The 18,957-nt window shown below is 38.5% G+C and overlaps 1 protein-coding gene and 1 non-coding gene across 6 annotated transcripts in view; both read right to left on the bottom strand.

Annotated features, from left to right (window-relative positions):
* Window positions 1–18,957, bottom strand: part of ST6GALNAC3 (ST6 N-acetylgalactosaminide alpha-2,6-sialyltransferase 3) — a 467,918-nt gene that overhangs the window by 291,758 nt on the left and 157,203 nt on the right. The gene's annotated exons all lie outside the window — the stretch shown is intronic.
* LOC118606739 lies at window positions 10,727–10,845 on the bottom strand. The gene has a single exon (XR_004952591.1). It is a non-coding gene; the product is annotated as a 5S ribosomal RNA (ribosomal RNA).

Raw genomic sequence — 18,957 nt, 5'->3', positions numbered from 1 at the left:
GAACTCAGGTGCTCCTTTCCTTTCCTTGTTTCTTGCCTCCCTTACTGGCAGAACTGTCTGAATGAAGGCAGAAGGTTATGTAGCCTTCCATCTCCCTATCCACAAACATGTACTGGCACCCTGTTGTGACACGGCTCACACCTGCCACCATCTCTCTAAGGATGCCTTGGAATCTCACACATAATAAAGCTTGATTTGTCTGCTTGGAGGTCTAGCAGGACAATGATGCATGGCGCGGGTCAGGAGCAACTGGATTTGATCACCTTGGCCTGTGAAGCCTGAAAAACCTTATATGAGAACTCTTAAATCATCATGTCTCCAAACCCAAACATCATTCACATTCTATCCCCAAGAGATAGTCAGGTTTGATTTTTGGTTCTTCAACTTGTTTCTATAATAGTCCTAATTAAAAAGTCCCCACCTACCAAATCCCTAAGCTTTTTGCTATCTCCCTGGGAAATAGAATAAAATGAAATTGATTTTCTTCATCGGCAAACTTATAAATTGAAGGTACAAATCCCAGCACATATTAAATTTACCACTAACGCTACTAATTGGACAAAAAAAAAAAAAAAAGTCCTTTCTTTTCTTATTAAAGTTTTGAAAAACAACTAAATCCCACCTGTTTCGATCATACTTTTCCTGTCTATTTTCATTGACTCCCGCGGAACAGAAAACATGTTCATTGCTCTCTTTTTAAAATATTCTTCACTTTGGGTAAAATTATTTGAACATTTCTTGCCCCAAACCTTTCCTTTTTGCCAGTTTTTGCTTACAATAATGTCCTTTTCCTATTTGCTTTCATTTGCTAATAGATTTCCTTCTCTGATCTTTTGGTGTTTCCTACGCACATTTACCTTCTAATTTCCTTTTGGTCTCAAGAGACCTGTCAACAATTCACCTTATCCAAGACTAGAGGAAAAATTAAAATTATAAATCTAATAATGGTAATACTTTGAAGATTAAACTTCTGTCCTTTCAATATCCTATGCATATCTAACTCAGTTCTCTGACATTTCCATTGGCTTGAGCACTCACAAAATTCTCATCTTCCAACAAGCAAGGACACAGAAAGGATAAATGACAAAGAGATCAGGCTCCTAATAACATATTCATGACAGTTCCCTCTTGCATGGTCACACGAAGTCTATAAGTTAGGCTCAACATGTTACATTTCCAATTGGAATCCCAACATCTGAAGAAAAGATACCACCTATTTATTTATGAGCTAGCTATGATCACACTCATTCTGAGAGGTTCATGTTGGAGGGCACAAACAAAAGAATTGCAATGAAAACACTAAGACCAATGCCTATATTTCTATTTCTTTCCTCCTCCCTACATTAGCATCACACAGGCAACATAGGAAGAATGAAACTTTGTTAAACAAGAAAAAATTGTGAACGTGTAAAGTCATGACAAGATGTATAGTGTTAACATTTCAAACCTATACTTAAGGCAGACCAAAAGGAACCAAGACAGGGAGAAGAACTAGGCCAGATTCTCTTTTTATTCTTGATTTCTAGACAACATGGTAGGTCCTAATTGTTTGTGCCTTCCCTAAGTTGATGGGACAAAAAAGACACTGAATGGATCCCATGTCCCTGCTCAGGCACACGTAACACTTCAACAAACTCTACCCAAGACTGCCTGACTATGAGTTTGTTTACATATAAAGGCCCTATTATAATATGTTATATAATATATATTATTCATAATATATATAATGTAACATATAAATAACTATACATAATTTGGCTGATAAAGCAGTGCATCAGAACTCAATGTGAGTTAGAAAGAAAAAAGTGGAGATTCCTCTTGTCAAGGAAAAACAAATTTTCAGTACTATGTAACATGAGCATATAATATCGTAGAGAAAAATAAAGCTAGTACCTAGCTCAGTGGTCTTACCAGAGTGTCCTGGGGTGCTCTGGGGTACTATGGAGGCTCAGGAGTCACTGGGGGGCAAGAGGGAAACCCATGGAGGGAAGTGCCACTTCCGTGGGTTTCATAGGGTGGGTCCTCCATAAGACGCTGTTACAAGAATGATTCCAGTGCTTTAAAAAATTAGTTTGAAAATGTAGATAATTCCTCTGACTTCAGACAAAACAAAATAAAGCTTTTCCCTAAGAAATAAAAATTTGCACCATTAAAAAAATTTTTCCCAGATGTCAGTGTGGCATTATTGATAAAGCTAAAAACTAGCAAGGACCTAAATATCCAATAATCAAGAATTGGTATATACCTAGTATCATATTTTAGGCAATATTAAAAATGATATTGTAGTTTTAAACATTTTGACATTGGAAAATGTTCATAATAAACGTGTAGGGTTTAAAAGATAAAAGATTAGTGATGGTATAATCTGCTTTTATAATATCTATGTATTTATTATACAAAATTTCATGTATATATATAAAATATAAATACATATACAGAAATGAATATGTATTTATGTCCATAAGCTTCTTATCCTTTTTCCTCTCCCTCCCTTCTGAAATTCATCACAAAAGTTTAATATAACCAGTCTCTCAAGGCAGCACAAAAGTAAAGAAGGAAACTGAACAAACAAAGCCAGAACTCTTTCAGCAGGCAGAAGGAAAAAAAAAAAAAGATGAGAAACACCCATAATATAATTTTGTCTCCTGACACAAACTGATTATATATTGTTTCTAATCACTTCAGGTGACTCGAAGACATGGATTTTAGAATCAAAAAGACTTAGATGTAACATCCTACTTTTACCTTTTTCATTCTCCATGCACTCTACTTTCTCCATTAACCTTTCCTACCTTTTCCATTACAGTCTGAAGATATTTCTGGTGTCATCAATTAGGCTAACATGGGAATAAATGCCTTTCACAGCACCCGACACCTGATATGTTCTCGGTATATATTCCTTCTTCCCTTTCCACACTGTAAAGTGTGCCTAAAAACATGCCGATAATCTTAAAAATAATAATGAATCTAAGCCACATGAATTAACATTTTCCTTTAAAACTCCTAAACAGGCAGTACAATTCAGTATCAAAGTGAGGTTTGGGGCTGTCCCAAGGACCAAACATTTAAAAATGAGAACAAGATGCTGAATAAACCCAAACCACAGCCAGTTTGTAGTTATTATTCTCTGGATCCGGCTCCTGAGTTCTGGTTGAACAGAAGGGTGCTGTCTGTTGGCCAGGTTTCACTTTCCAGCACTTTTCCCAGGGATCTTGGCCCCACTTGAATCCCCATCTGTGTGCCTGTGAACACTGTGCTGACCATGCAGATGAGGAGCACAGGCATGCTGCTGCAGTAGCTGGCGCAGGCCTCCCCAGCAGGCTGCAAGCATCTCAGCCTGGCCAGCCTCACTGCTGAACAGCGGTCAGTCGGGGCTGCAGGCTGACACTTCCTTCAGAATGGTACCAAAAGAGAATGCGTTTTACAGCATTTGTTCACCCCTTTCCTACAGTAACACAGAATATAAACTCATAATTAAGTGTTTTTGTTTCATTTTGTTTTTTTCCTAAGGCTTCTAAGAGAGAAAATTTGCAGACTCAAGAGAAAAATCTATACTGATTTCCAGGCAACATCTCAAGGCAATAACATCTTCAATTATAAAGAAAAAAGTTCACATTGAGGTATCTTCACACAAATATCAGTTAGTGGCTTTTCCATGTGGCCGACTCATGTGACTTTGGGTAAGTTATTAAACTTCTCTGTGCTTTAGCTTCCCTATCTGTAAAATCGGGCAATAACAGTAAATACTCAAAGGGTTACTATGATCTTAAAGAGTCAAATTTATAAAATGCTTAGAACAGTATATGACTCAAAGTAAGAATTAGATCAGGACTTGATTGGTAACATACTTACATACCACTGGGCCCAAGGAATAAACTTGGGTGAGGAGTAGGAAGACAATATTCAGTGAGCATCTTTTCAGTTAGGTGATCTCATATATTACGTCATTTGTCTTTATGACCAACGTGGCAATGGGTATTATTGATCCTATTTTACAGAAAAGAAAACAGGTTCAAATAGAATAAAGTTATTTGCCCAATTTACACAGCTAGAAAGTAACTGAGCTGGGATTTGAAGAGGTTGAGTTGAGTCCAAATCTCTATGCCACACGTGGCACATAATATTAATAATGATGGTAACTGCTACCCCTCATTTCATTCTCAATTCCATGCCCATTATTGCACTTATTATTACAAGAAGCCTTTGTGACAGTACATAGGACCAGTCTCCGCCAGTATCCATGGCTTATACAACTCAATCTTCTGTCTCTGGTGGCAGCAATAAAGGACTTGCCAAAAGGAGGTCATAATCCTTGCCCCTGACTGAAACAGTTATAAAGTTAGTTCCTAAAGTAGCATGCTAGATATTCATTTACCAAAAGTAATAACTTCGGAAAGAACCATAGAAGAAATATAATCCATCATTCAAAACTGGAAAGGATGCAATCAAAGATGAAAACAGAGACATTAGAGAGGAGCAGTCTATAGAATTTCTTTACTCCAGTAGCAATATATTTTTAATAACATATCCCCAATTTACTCATATGACAAGTAGACAAATACAACTGATGAAATAAAATAAATATATAGAGAAGTTCTGAAAAAATTTTCTACCTTTCTATTTTGGCACGACTTGACTCAGAACTTAACAAATGGTAGAAAGGAAGAAGGGAGAGATAGGGGAGGGGAAATAAAGAGAAATGGAGGAAAGAGGGGAAGTGGAGGGAGGGGAATGGAAAAGATAATGACAAATGAAAGGAGGAGCAGGGGGCAAAAGAGAAGAGGCAGAGAGAGGAAAGAAAGAGAGGCATGGAGACAGAAAAAATGTTTACTGAGTACCCACTCCCTCAAATAGCCTTCTAGTAGGAAAACGTTTAGAACTCCTCCAGTTGAATAACCTATATCTCTACTGTGTTCTAAACTTGTATCTGTGGAGAGGAACTCTATTACGTTTTAGAAACCTTCTTCCTAATTCTTCATATTTTGCTTTTAGATTCTATGGAGACCCCAGCCTCTTTCCCATTTCTTCTGTAACAACACCCCTGAAACTCCGGAGGCCTGTTGGATGGTACAGGTTGATTAATAACCACTGTGTCTTCCAGCAGACGATTCTACCCGTGAGATCACAGATGGAAACATAGCAACATGACTTGCAGTAATTTTCTCACCATAAAACACTGGGCTCAGGCATCCAGGCCATATTCAGCAGAGAATCTTTTCTAGTTGAATCCACAGAGGAGACTTTTCACAGCCATAAGCTTTTAGTTGAGTTGTTACCAGAGTTTCCCATCACTGACTGTTTAAGAAAATACTAAAAGGCTCCACACAGACTTCTGCTTTATAATTTTTAGATCCCCAGCCTGGCTATGTGTATCAAAATGCAGTCTTGGGGAATCACGCTGGTGATGCTTGCTATCTTCTATCTGCTTCCTCAGGTGTGTAGAAACTCTCCCCTGAGGAGCAGGTGGCCTTCTTGACCAGCAACAATGACAAGAGGCTTATAATAAAGTGCTATCAAACCTCTTCTGACTTTGGATGGATGGAGTGTCACATAAGTTGGGCTACAGAATGGATCATCTATTCTGGTCATTGTACTCAAAGCTTAGAAAATTCTGAACATCCTTTTTGCCCAAGGGAAAGGATAATGTGGATGAATAAAACCTTTTTGGAGCGAAAACTCACTTAATTTTAAATCCTGGCTTTGCCATAAACATGTTAGCTATGTGACCTTGAGCAAGTTACTTGGTTTCTCTACACCTTGGTTTCTTTGTCATTAACATAGGAAATATAACACCTATTTTGAAAGGTGAGAGTGACAAAATCATGTAGTACAGCAGCCAAATATACTAAAACTACTTTTAAATTGCATTGTTCTCCCTTTATCTTTTTCTTCCTTCTCTTTTCAGATAGGTAGAAAAACTCTGCCATTCTTTGCCTCAAGGTTTGGGCTGGTCAAAAAGTAAGGGTGACCAAATATTAAAAATTCTTGTCTTATGTAAAAATTAAAGTCCACCGGAAAAAGAATGTCCAGCAATAGTTAGAGAAAATGTGATATTGAAAGATACCATTCTTAATAGCAACCAAAGGCACAAAGACCTAAATAAGTAAAGACGTGGATAAAGACAGATAGAAGGCTCACTGCTGCAAAATTATAAAGATGTCAATTCTCTCCTAAATCTATAAATTTAACGTAATTCAATAAAACTATTGGAAATTTCCAAACCAATTACAAAAGTTACGCAGAAAAGCAAAGAGCTAAGAATGGCCAAGACATTCCTGAAGAACAAGGTACACAGCACGGAAGGTGACAGGAGATTTGCCTAATCAGATTTAAAGCTTCCTCTAAAAGTAAAGGAGTCAATGACAGTGTGGCATTGCCGTAAAGACAGGCAGGCCAAAAACCAGAAATGAATCCACAACGGAGAACCCAGAAATGAATTTGCCCATATACAGAAACTTGACAGACAACAGAGATGCCACTGCAGATCACTGAGAAAAAAGAAATGGCGCTGAGACAATTAATAGCCATAACCAGAAAATAAATGGTCACAGACGTGTGTGTGTGTGGTATATGTACGTGAAATGAACTTGAAGCAGGAAATAATTTTTTTAATAAGACACCAAAGTATAATTCATAAGGAACAGTTTGGCAGATTTAACCATCTTTAAATTTTTTAAATCTGTTAAAAGACATTATTTTAAAAAGTGAAAATATAAATTGCAAATTGGGAGAAGATACCGCAACGCACATAACTCTCACTGAACTAGCAAGGATAATATGTAGGAACTTCTACAAATCAACTAGAAGAGGACAACCCAAAAGCAGAATGGCAAAAGACATGAAAAGATATTTCACAAAAGATGAAATAAAAATACCAAAAAACAAATAAAAATCTCAATCTAATTAATTTGTCAAAAAAGCAAACCGAACTACAAAATACAATTTTCATGGGCCAATTTGATACCAATTTAAAATTCAAACAAAATCAAGTACAGAAAAAGATGTGGAACGATAGGATTTCTTATATACTACTTGTGTTGAAAACAATTTTATTCTATTTTAAAAAATAATTTCGCGCTATATAGTAATGTTAAAAATTGTACATGATCTCATTCAGTGATGATATTCTTAAATATATATGTACATGTGAGAACCCCATCCACACAAGCACCAAGATGCACAAGAGATGTTTGGCAGCATTATTCATGACAGTGTCACAGTGAAACCGACCTAAAGGTCTATCAACAGGAGAGAGATGAATAAACTGTAGTTTAATTATACAATGGAATGCTATATCACATTGAAAATGAATAAATAGATTCATCCATCAACACAGACAAATCTCATAAACCATGGGGAATGAAAAAAGCAAGTTACAGAAGAATACACGTAGATGATATCATTAATAGAAAATTCAAAATCATGTAACAATAAACAATATATTGTTGAGAAATATATCATATGGAGTAAAATTATATCTAAAAGCGAGATGTTAATAAACATGAAGACACCTTACCTCTGGCAGTGAGTGTGGGAGGCACAGGTAGGGAAGCCTAGAAGGGGCCTCCGACAGAGCTGGTAATACTTTCCAAGCTGGGTGGCAGCTCCATGGGTTTGCATTATATTATTCTTCACATAACTTACATGTTACATATATTCTTTCACATGTATAGAACATTTCAAAATAATTTTAATGAACTTGTGGGATCTAATGAAGGCCAATAAAATGTCAGGAGAGGTTTGATGGAAGTTATTCTGAGAAGAAGATTCTTTAGGTTCTGAAAAGCTACCCAAAGCCAGCTGTCCTTCTTTCCTTCTGGAAGATGTGGTATATGAATATAAAGCCTGGAATCTCTTTAGCCATTTTCTCCCAGCAGAGGAATAGAGCTTAGGATCAATATCATATCACAGTCAATACAACATAGCAACAGAATGAAACTGGTACTTGATGACTATAGATACTCTCAAGAAAAAGGAGGAAAAGACTTTTAGGGGGTTGAGGGAGAGAGAGAAAAGGAGAGAGAGAGGGAGAGAGGGAGTGTCAAGATGGGGAAAAAATATCTATACCCATCTCCAACAATGAAGACTCAAGCGTTGTCCAGGAAAGACCTCAGGATGGCTTCTAGGCACTGTCTGAGACAAGAGGCGTGCAGTCAAGTTCAGCAAATGAGCAATGACTAGAACTTTGGCACAGCGATAACAGGTGGCAACAGAGCCCCGAGAAAAGCCAAGGTTATGCTTGCTGCCACCCAGGAGCAACGGGGGCTTTAAGAACAGGATTTAGTATTTCAAAAAATGTGCTATTTCTTGCATACCTGAGTTAGTAGACCAAAATTCAAATCTGCTACATTGGCAAAGCCCCAACGTAAAATTTCCCTAAGTAAGCTTTAGAAAACACTTAATCTCTGTGAAGAAAGGTTTCATGTTCATATAAGTTTAGGAAATGTTGTATGATACAACCTGTTCTTACTGATTCATAATACATCTTAGAATATTAAAGTCCTACAACAAATCTTTTCCTAAATTCATCAGCAATAAACTTTTCTAGGAGAATCTCTATCACAAGCTGAGACACTGAAATTTCATGAAACACATTTTGGAAAACATTGTCTCCACACAGCACCGGAGGTCAGCCTCTGTGTCTTTGGGGATGCAGTTCCGTTATCCTCTCACTCAGAATACAAAGCAGAACTCTAGGACCATTTATTGCAGTCTCGAAAAGTGACATTTTTTTCATTTCCCAGTGAAGCAATGGCCTTGTGCCAGGTTTGAATTCACCACAAGATGAAGTTCGACATTCCTCAAATTTGAGTGCTTCTGCTGTCACAGTAACAAACTGTTGATGAAAATCTCTACCAGGAACTGTCGAATCACACGAGATTTTCAAGTAAACAGTGCAAGAGTACTCTGGGAAAGCGTCCCCTTTTCTACCCCCATTCCCTTAAAATGTCTAAAATGTTTCCTTCAGAGAGTACAAACCAGACAGAGAGGACTAGGGTTAGTATTTTTCAAATAATATCAGAATAATATTAGAATTTAATAACATCTGACATTCTTTTATTGATTGAAGAAATCTGAGCTGAAGAAATAGCTTTAACACATGTCTACTCAAGGTTCTTGAATTGCTTACTTGTGGATTCCTGATGTGGAATAATAAGTAATAGGAAAAGAAGCTGAGTGGAGACAAGGTTGAGCAAAGTGAAATGCCTGAATTACTGGAGGTGGGAGAGGCTGGGGACAAACTCATGAAAGACTGCCCCATGCTTGCTTCAGGCCACTGTGCTGTTAAAAGAGTTACAGAGACAGATTTCACCGCTGGGTCCTCCAACTTCACTTTGCATAGCAGGTGTGTTTTTAAAAGGCTATGGGTAAATTAGAATCTTGATAAAATTTTTAAAAATTTAATATGAGTTGGAATAGGTTCAGGGTATAGCATTATGTTGGAAAATTAAGATAAAAATTGTGCATATATATACACACACACATATGTGCACATGCATGCACGCACACACACACACACACACACACACACACACACACACCACAAGTGCCCACATATATAATATATGCATAGTTTGAACTTTTTCATTATTGAGAGATGATAATCAGGTAAAATTCCCTCTAACTAGAAAAACGTTTTACAAAGTTTAAAAAGAAAAATACTAAAATATTAACTATGTTTGACTTTAGATGTTATGATTATGGCTGGTCTTTTTCTTCCTTTTAGTGTTATGTATGTTCCAAAGTTTCTGTGATGAATGGGAATCTCATCTCTGACCCATATAACATGTTCCCACTGAATGAAGCAGTGAGGTGCCAATGGCATTGGAAAGGCCCAGGTATTTTTAACAATAGACCTCCATAGTATATAAAGCGCAAGGGTGGAACAAGGACCTATATGTGTGGGGAGGTAAACTTCCCGGAACATCATTCCAGATATGAATATTGGTGGATCTTGAGGGGATATTTAGACTGTTTCAAATTGTTCCCTAAGGTAAATAAGGCTGTGATATAAGCCTTTGTTCTAATTTTAGCTTTTTCTTTTTTAGAATAAAGTCTCAAAAGTAAGATTAATGGATCGATGAATATTAATATCTTAAAGTTCTCAATGCATATTGCATATTGCTTTCCAGACTGATACCAACAAATATTTATACCAAGAATGTACAAACAGATCTATCTTAATTTCCTAGCTTTAAGTATTTAAAATTTTATTTAACCTTTACCAATTTGACAAACAGAAAATGATGCCTCATTTTAGTTTAGTTTTCCTACTCTTTGATGACTAGGAAGGTTATACTTTTCCTGTAGGTTTATATGCCATTTGTATTTTCTCTTGTGTGAATTGTTTTTCTTTTTAACTGCATTATCTTTTGATGTTTGGGCTTTTTTTCTTTTGAGATAGATATAAATATATATATTTATATATAAATTTTTTACATTAAGTTTATTAATTTTTTGTCGAATATGTATTGTGAATAGTTTTCTGGTCATGTTTTAATTTTTTATGTGATAACTTGTTTTTTCCTATTTTTTCTTTGCTTTTAAGCCTTCAAAATCCTTCTCTCTTCAGAGATCAAATAAATATTCACTTAATTTCCTTATTTTTTAAAGTTCATAAATGTCACTGAAAGAACTAAAGTGAACCCTTTGAACTTTTTTTTGTTTTTTTAAAAATTTTTTTTACTAATATATATTATTATTTTTATTTTTTTTAACTTTTGTAACCCTACAGCACCTGGTATTCCCAGGAAGTCACCCATCCAAGTACTAACCAGGTCCGACCCTGCTTAGCTTCCAAGATCAGATGAGATCGGGCACATTCAGGGTAGCATGGCCATAGACTGAACATTTTTTTAAATGGCCTCTCCTTTTCCACACCTATCCCTTTTATCTGTTATGTAAATAAATACCGACCCATCCATCAAGTTGTCAAAAGTGAAGTATAGCCTTCTGTTCCCGTTTTATATATGCTCTCTCCATTAGCCTTCCCTCACTGCAGTGTCCACCAGACTACTCAAGAGACTGAGTGACCTCCATCCCCTTAACACACACACACATAGACAATCCCAAGGACATTTTGTGGGGTGGCTGGAATAGGGAGGGCTTGCAAATTAAGAAGATGGCATTTGATGATAAAGATGAAATAAATAGTAAAATGCATACATCATGTTGCCTGGGGTGGGGGTGGGGGGGTTGGGGGTGGAGCATTCTACTTTGCTGCCGCTCACTCAGAGAGTAATATTAAGTGGAAAACCTATTCGTAGCTCAAGTACTGATGTAATGAAAGAACACTGAACTACAAAGGAGGAAGCCTAAGGCTCCAGTCCTGATTCTGGCTCTAATGACCTTGGATAAAGTCAATGAATTTCCTAGGACCTTGGATCTTTCATCTATAAAATGAAGGTCTTAACTATTTCAGCATGCATTTGGGAAGTTCACAGGCCAATCGTGCAAATACATTTAGTTTTGCTCACATGGTGTTTTAATTATTTTTTTAAGGTACTAGAGTATAGCATTCTGTTTCTAAAAGCCCCTATTGGCATGCAGTTAGTTTCACCCACTTAATGTTCCGTACCTGGCTTCAGAAGAGGTCTAAATGATACCTAAAGTTCCCTCCTAATAATTTATCCAGTCCCTCAGAAATCCACGTTCATTGTCTCTTCGAAATACACTCGACTCTAACCACTTCTCACTACCACTGCTGCCACCACCCTGCTCCAAGCCACAAACATCTCTTGCCAGAATTATTGCAAGGGCCCCTTAATAGGTCTTCATGCTTCCATTCTAGCTCCTCTGAGTCTTTTCCCAGTAGAAGCAGCCAGAGTAGTCTTATCTTGTTAAGGGATAAATAAAGTCATCACTCAAACATCATCGAATGAGGGGCACCTACTCTGACCACCCTGCTTTATATAGCAATCTCTTTTCCAATGTCCCCCTCTCATATATCATGTAATACAATTCTGTGTTGTGGTTTCTGTTTTGTTGTTGTCTGTTTTGTTCCACTAGAGCAGAAGATCACAGACGACACGCATTTTTGTTTTGTTTAGTGGTGGCTGCAGCCGCAGTGCCTGGAATAGAGCCACGCACAGAGGAGGGTAAGAGTACTCAATAAATAATTGAATAATTACAAATTTATGGAGTTCCTCTTAGAATGAGTTCTTTTTCTATGAAGTAGTATCAGTTAAGTGTCATTTCAAAATGGAGATAGGATCCTGTCTTCTAACTTCTGTCATAGCAAACCACTTTATACCTACTCTACAGTTTGGAAAATTCTCAGCAAGTAAGTCACTTGCCAAATCAATGAGGGTAGGAGAGATTTTCATGTTATAAGCAGATTAGTCCTTTATTAAACATGGCCCACAAAGACATGAGTTCAAACAGGAGAAAGACTTCTTTTCCACAGATATAAAGTGAGGAATCGATATGAGAATCAATTTATAAAACAAACAAGGCAGCCAGTCCCAAAAAGCAGGCTTGGAGATGCTCATATGAAATAGGTCAAAGTTACATGATATCATCCATGTTCTTTGAGCCCATCATCCCTCAGGGCCATCTCCAGGTCTGTTTGCTGAATTCAAACACGCTGACAATAGATCTTTTGTTTCTCAAGAGTAACACATTCTCTTTCAAAGACTAGGAAAGGTCAAATCTGCACCCACACCTGCCAGAAACCTGAGTTGCTTGCAACAGCTTTCGGATAAATCTCTTTCAAGTGCGGACAGAATGAAAACAAGCTCCCTAGCAAAGGCAACCACCTTCACCCAGATGGAGCTCCCCCTGCACCTGGGGCTTCTGCCCGCCTGCCAGGTCCTTCCCTTCATCTCTCCACCTTTCATCAATTGAGGGTGTGGTTCAAGTAACTTTTCGATGTCACAGACCCACACAATCTAGAAATAAAAGAGAGATCGGAGGAACCATCCTAAAGTTGCCAACTTTTAACTGTGTGAAGCAAATGCACTCTTTCTAAAAAGACCTCAGCAAGATAGTTTGACACATTTGCAGGAAACAGGTATGTAATCTCAACATTAATTTAATGATTTTAACTTATGAAGTACTTGTGGTTTTTTGTTTGTTTGTTTGTTTGTTTGTTTGTTTGTTTTTCACAGTATGAGCTATAGTTCAGAGAGACTTTCTCAGGAACCAGCATTTGGGGAGCACCGATGTCAGCACTCCTGAATCCTCTATCCGGAACAATAAAACCTTAGAGTGATTCTGACACTGGAAAGCACAGCTACAACTCTGACTTGACACTTTACACAAGGGCAAAAGAGAGGAACTTGGCCTAGCTGGGTTTCAGGCACACATACATCGAGGGTCCCCTCTAAGTCACAGCACTCTAGAGTAGTTAGAGTCTGGGAGAGAAGACAGCAGTTAGAGTCTGGGAGAGAGAACAGCTCATTAGTAAGGTCCTGAATTTTAGGGGATGTATTCACAGTGGATGTGACACAGCCCAGGGTCCTTACAGAAATAAGTAATCAGCTATTCTCCAATAGCTTTTGCTGATTGGCAAATGGCACTTGCCAACTGACCAAATATGCATGGCCTTATACTGAGAGGGCAGTGGTACGATAGTCATTCCCATTATAACTGAATAGCTACCAAATAAAACTTCAAAGAAGACAGTGCAAACTGGTAGTGCACAGGCTGAATATGGCAGCCAAGCATTTTAGGGAGAGAAACTTAAGAATATGTCGAATATGACACACACACACAATTAGTTGCCTATGTTTAAAGATTGTGACGTTTACTTAAGACTCTGGCTTTATTTCTTTATTTCTGAATATTCTTGAAAAATTTAAAAATTTGGCAGCGATGAGCCCTCATTCCAGCGTGGCTACCAGTGCAGTGCCTCGAGCTGTGCAGATAGGCCAGGCTCTCTTCCCGGAGCTGAGTCATCTCATTAGCTGCCTGGAAACTGCAAGCATCTGCCTCGACTCCCTGACTTAAGGTGTGGAAAGTTATATAATTTATACTCCGCCTAATCCCTAAAAGGATGGAAAGAGGCCTAGAAGAGATAAACAAGGAGAAAAGGGAGAGGAGAAGAAAGAGCGCAGCGAAATCAGGAATAGGGAGGGTCACAAGCCTACAGTGTCCACTGCACAATTCTATACACTTAGCTGGAGACGGGATGCAGATTTGGTTCCACGTCTTCACAGCTGAACCTAACTTAGAGCCTGAAACCTAAACAAAGTCAATTTTTATCGCTGTAGTGAAAAATAATCTTTTTATTGTAACAACATTAAGTCCCATTAAGCAATTAAACATGAGACAGCACTACAAAGCAACAGAATGTGTGGTATTGGTGACAAGTGATCTAGGTGGTCCCTGGAGGGAAAGGGGTCCAACAAAAGAGCCCTCAACTGGGCCTTGGAAAATGGGCACGACACAGCCAGGCAAGGCACACCACAGGCTGTATAAATGGAAACACAATTGCATCAGAACAAAAGGAGAAAGAGTGACAAAGTCATTCAGCCATCAGATACTGCCCTAAATTTCCAGCAGCAATACTTGTCTTCCTGAAGTATTTTCTTTATTTGGGCTCTTGTCAAACTATGGGAAACACTAAGCTAGTTAAAAATGAAATGCCTCTTAGAGCGTACTGCATAAGTACCTCAGCTTTGTGACTTTGGGACATAATTTCTTTTCCTCTCTTCAAATCAGATCACTTGTGCATGGCTTGACTAACTTGTTTGGTGTGAGGGCTGAAGGGAAAGTCGGCTGCCACCAAGCCGAGTCAGCAAGGGAAGGGTGCCACTCAGAGAGGCAGTCCATTATCCTCCTGGCTCTGGCACCCCAGCGCAGTGTATTGCTTTTGCTTTCTCCCTCTCTTAAAACTGCATTGAGCATCATCAAGACAAATTCTAGCAACTACTAGACAATCCCACCACCATTTTTGCATGTGGCCGATATAGTTTTTTGTGGCCTGAGTGAAATTAATGGCAAATCCATTTCGCAAAGTAAAACAAATCATGAATTAACAAACAGCACCACTACTACTTCTCGGTTTATTAGTGGAGAAAGATATATTTCACGCATTTTCTTCAGTTCAATATCTTATCTGTATCGAAATGAGGAACAATGAGCTCATCACACCAATAATAGAATTTCAAGCAGCCATGGGGATAGAACTATGATTTTCTTCCCTACATAAATGGAGATCTATAAGTTCTACAAGGAATAGACTCTTTCCAGACGAATCAATTAAAAAATTATAAAGCATTTTGATCGCTGAGTCAGATGGACACAAGAACATCGCACACTTCCTCCTCTCCTCTATATTGCAGAGGGTAGAAAGTTGAAATCATTTTTCATCAGATATTGACTACTTCCTCATATCAAAGCAGCCACAGTCATTACAGAGTCTGCCAGTATTTCTGTAAGGAACTCCGTCTGGGGAGGATTTACAAAACATTGGCTGCTTTCGATTCACAAAGAGCTAATTTTAAAGCTGGGGTCTCAGTTGCCATGCACTCATTTCTTTTGTATATCACCCATAGAGAAAAGCCATTACTTAGGTCTCTGATCATCAGCATTTTACAAAGGTGATAATTAAGATAATAGTCTACTTTCTTCACAAAATATGTATTTTTTTCAAATCTGAGAATTACGAAGATCAGGTTCTTATTCAGCCTCTATACAGACCTATTTTCTTTCAGAATCTTTATTTTCAGTTGGGCTATGAAGAAAGAGTGGTAAAAGCACATTAAGGGGAATGCAGGTGCTCTGGTATGGAGCACCAAAGATGGAAACAGAGGAGAAAATACAGTGAGGAATACTGTTCTGCCTTGTCCAACTTTGGGCAGCAGAACAGAGCTTGGGATGGGCAAGAAGGGAGGCAACAGAACCGGCAATGCAAGATCCTAAGTGAAGCAGACCAGTGACCAAGTCCAGAGAGGTCAGTATCAGCTGGAAGGAGAAGGCGGATAGTTCCACAGGTCCATCGAGTAAGGGGGTCATGATCAAGGGGTTGGGCCTTGAGGACCCATAATATGGAGAAGGTAACTGGGGACAAGGGTCGGAGACCTGAGTCAGAGACGTCATGATGTAGAATAGATATCTTAATGCAGGCACTGTCTGAAACTGTCTATAGTAGTCCTGAGCTAGAAATAGAGTTGGGATCCTCTAAACAGATTTGAGACTTTGCCAAAATTGGAAAGCTGGCTGGAGCAGAGTCAGCTGGAATTGCTGCCTCCCCACTCAGTTCTCTCATCATTCACCATGCTGCCTGTCAATGAGACCTGACCATGGTCCTACATGGGACACAACCCAAAGAAAATGCTTCCCTGGGTATTTGTGACTGGTCCTACAGAAGAGCTGAGCTTGAGATTGTGGGTGATCACAGAAGCTACCACATGGCTGGAGAAGCAAAGGAGATGAGAGGTCAGGTAGTTCCCAACATTCTGAGTTTTTTCTGCCTCCCCCCTCCCACCCCCGGTGGGACAGGAAGAAGCACAGTTAGTGGCTGGTATGCTCACAGGAAGGTGGAGGCCAGATGCTCAGATGAGTGGCCAGAATCAAGACAGAGTAGGGAGATAAGAACTGGAGATGGCATCTACTGAGCAAGTTGTTAAACAAGGTCCTAAAAGTAACCAAGTCTCATCCTCTAGGCTTTATAGGGCCTTGCCTTCACTGGTGGGAGGCCATATCTGCTGTCCCAGGAGCCTCTGTTACACATCTGATGATAAGAACAAGTCCAGCAGGTCTTAGCCAGGAATGCAGGGTCTGGTCCCAACAAAACAGAAGCTTCAGGCTCTACTTCCTCTGAGACAACCTCCTTCAAGACCCAACATCTTTTTGGAACAAAGGCAGAAGTCCTGGCAGTGGAAACTTAAAGAATCTACAGTCATCCTGATGCTGAGGAGATGTTTGGGGAAGTAAAGCCCTAGGCTCCCAGGAAAGGGAAGTGTTCATCTAGTGCTCTGCCTCCATGCCTGCCTTGTCTGTCATTGTGTTCCCCGCTAGGAGACAGGTTTGCCAGAGAGAAGGTACCCGATAACGTATGGTGAATGAATAAATGAATTCCACAACATCCAATTTTCTACTACTAGCTATTTTCAGTAAGTTAAGTGATCCCTGAAAGTTACAATTTCTTCTCTGAAAAATTGAAAGCATTTGACCATAACCCAGAAAAGTTTGAAGAACTCATTATACAGCCCATTTGCTTAGAACCTCGAGCCTGTTTTCTCCAACTATAATCAGCAGACCATCTACCTGTAAAACTGCAGATTCCTGGAGTCTAACCAGACCTACTGCACCAAAACTCTTGGAGGAGGATGGCTATGAGCACAAGAATCTGAAACTTTCATAAGCACTGCAGGTGATACTGAGCACATGATAATTTGAGAAACGGATACTCGGATTCACTGAAAAAATTGTATATTCTAGGCCTAAGCTTGAGAGTTCATATACTTTCATTTAATCATTATAATTACCTTATGAAGGTAATTATATAGATGAGGAAACTGACTTGAAAAACATCACACAGCCAGTAAGTAGTTGAGCCAGGATCCATCCCCTGTCTGCCCAAATCTCAAACACCTGCTCTTTCTGTGGCATGAGTTCGATGAACATCAGCCACAGAAAAAATAACAAATAGAATGCCCGGTGTCCATTTCAGCCTTACTTTAATGTTGATGACAGTATATGCTCATGGTGAAGAACTGAGAGGAAATATGATTGCATTTGAGGACACTTATGTTTACATGGCCTATCAATATGAGGAGCAGTAGAAGCAGGAAAATACAGATATTAGCAACATGGAAGAACTATGCAATGTTTGTGCATTGAAGTCAAATTTTACAATTGAATTTCATAATCTTGATTTAAAATGGTTAGCAATGCTGGGTCATTATGATATAACATGCTTGGAGCATGACATTATGCCAGTATCACCATGATCTGACTACAGGTAACCTTGATGGCCAATTCAGCCATCATTGGTCTTGAAAGAAAGGGAATTGCAGGGAAAAAAATTACTCACTGAAAGCTGCCATGTCAATTTTTAATTGTGCTTACTCTAGCCAAAATGGCTTTTTTTTTTTCTTCAAAGCAGCTGTCAAAGTCAAATATCACCTACATAAGCAACCCTGGGGCAAAATGGCACTAAATTTTGTGTTTTGCATGTGTAAATGGTCTCTTGATGTTCCTGAAAGAGCTAATTGGCTTCATATAACAAGGAATAGGTAATTTATTTTTTTGTAATCCAGAGGATAAGGCCACTCCTTAAATGTATCACTGTGTTATCAAGGTAAAAACACTTTCGAGTAATATAATGTACTAAAAAAGGCACTAGTGTTACAGTCCAGAGTTGTGAGCCACAGTTTCATCAATAATCAGTTTGGTGTTTTAGGACCTTAAAAGACTTCTTCATCTTGTTTTAATCATCTTATACGATATCTACTGCCGCTATTTCACAGGAGTTTAATGAGGCTTTATTAATTCAATAAATATGAAATAGCTTTGAACGCCTAAGTTGCTATTCTAATGTGATGAATAAGGATCGTATCTGGACAAGATCAGGTTTAGGTTTGAATTCTAGGAGCTCCTGGCACTCTGCCCCACCTCCTACCGAGTCACTCCACTATAAGCTATTCCATATACAATCTGGAAGGATGGATTTAAGTAAGTGATTCCTGCAAAGTACTTTGAGCAACTCACAGAAAGAGACATTCGAAGCACAAATTATTATTTTTATAGAAGATATTACAAGAGTAGGGCAGCAGTTACTACAATTACCATTCAGTGAAGAATCTCCTTAAGTGCACATGGCAGATGTGCTTGGTGAACCGAAATATTTTCATGGGTCTTAAAAGTTTAAACTAATAACACCTATCTAGTTACTGAAGATAATTTGATGGCTATAATATATATAGATAGATAGGTTCATTATAACAAATGAATTCAGTGCAGTATGAAGAAAAATTCAAGCTACTACTATTATGCTGATGTGGCTGC

Source organism: Rousettus aegyptiacus, unplaced genomic scaffold, assembly GCF_014176215.1.
Source record: "Rousettus aegyptiacus isolate mRouAeg1 unplaced genomic scaffold, mRouAeg1.p scaffold_m13_p_1, whole genome shotgun sequence".
Taxonomy (NCBI): domain Eukaryota; kingdom Metazoa; phylum Chordata; class Mammalia; order Chiroptera; family Pteropodidae; genus Rousettus; species Rousettus aegyptiacus.
The sequence above is the reverse complement of the archived record's forward strand: the minus strand, read 5'-3'. Positions and strand labels throughout refer to the sequence as shown.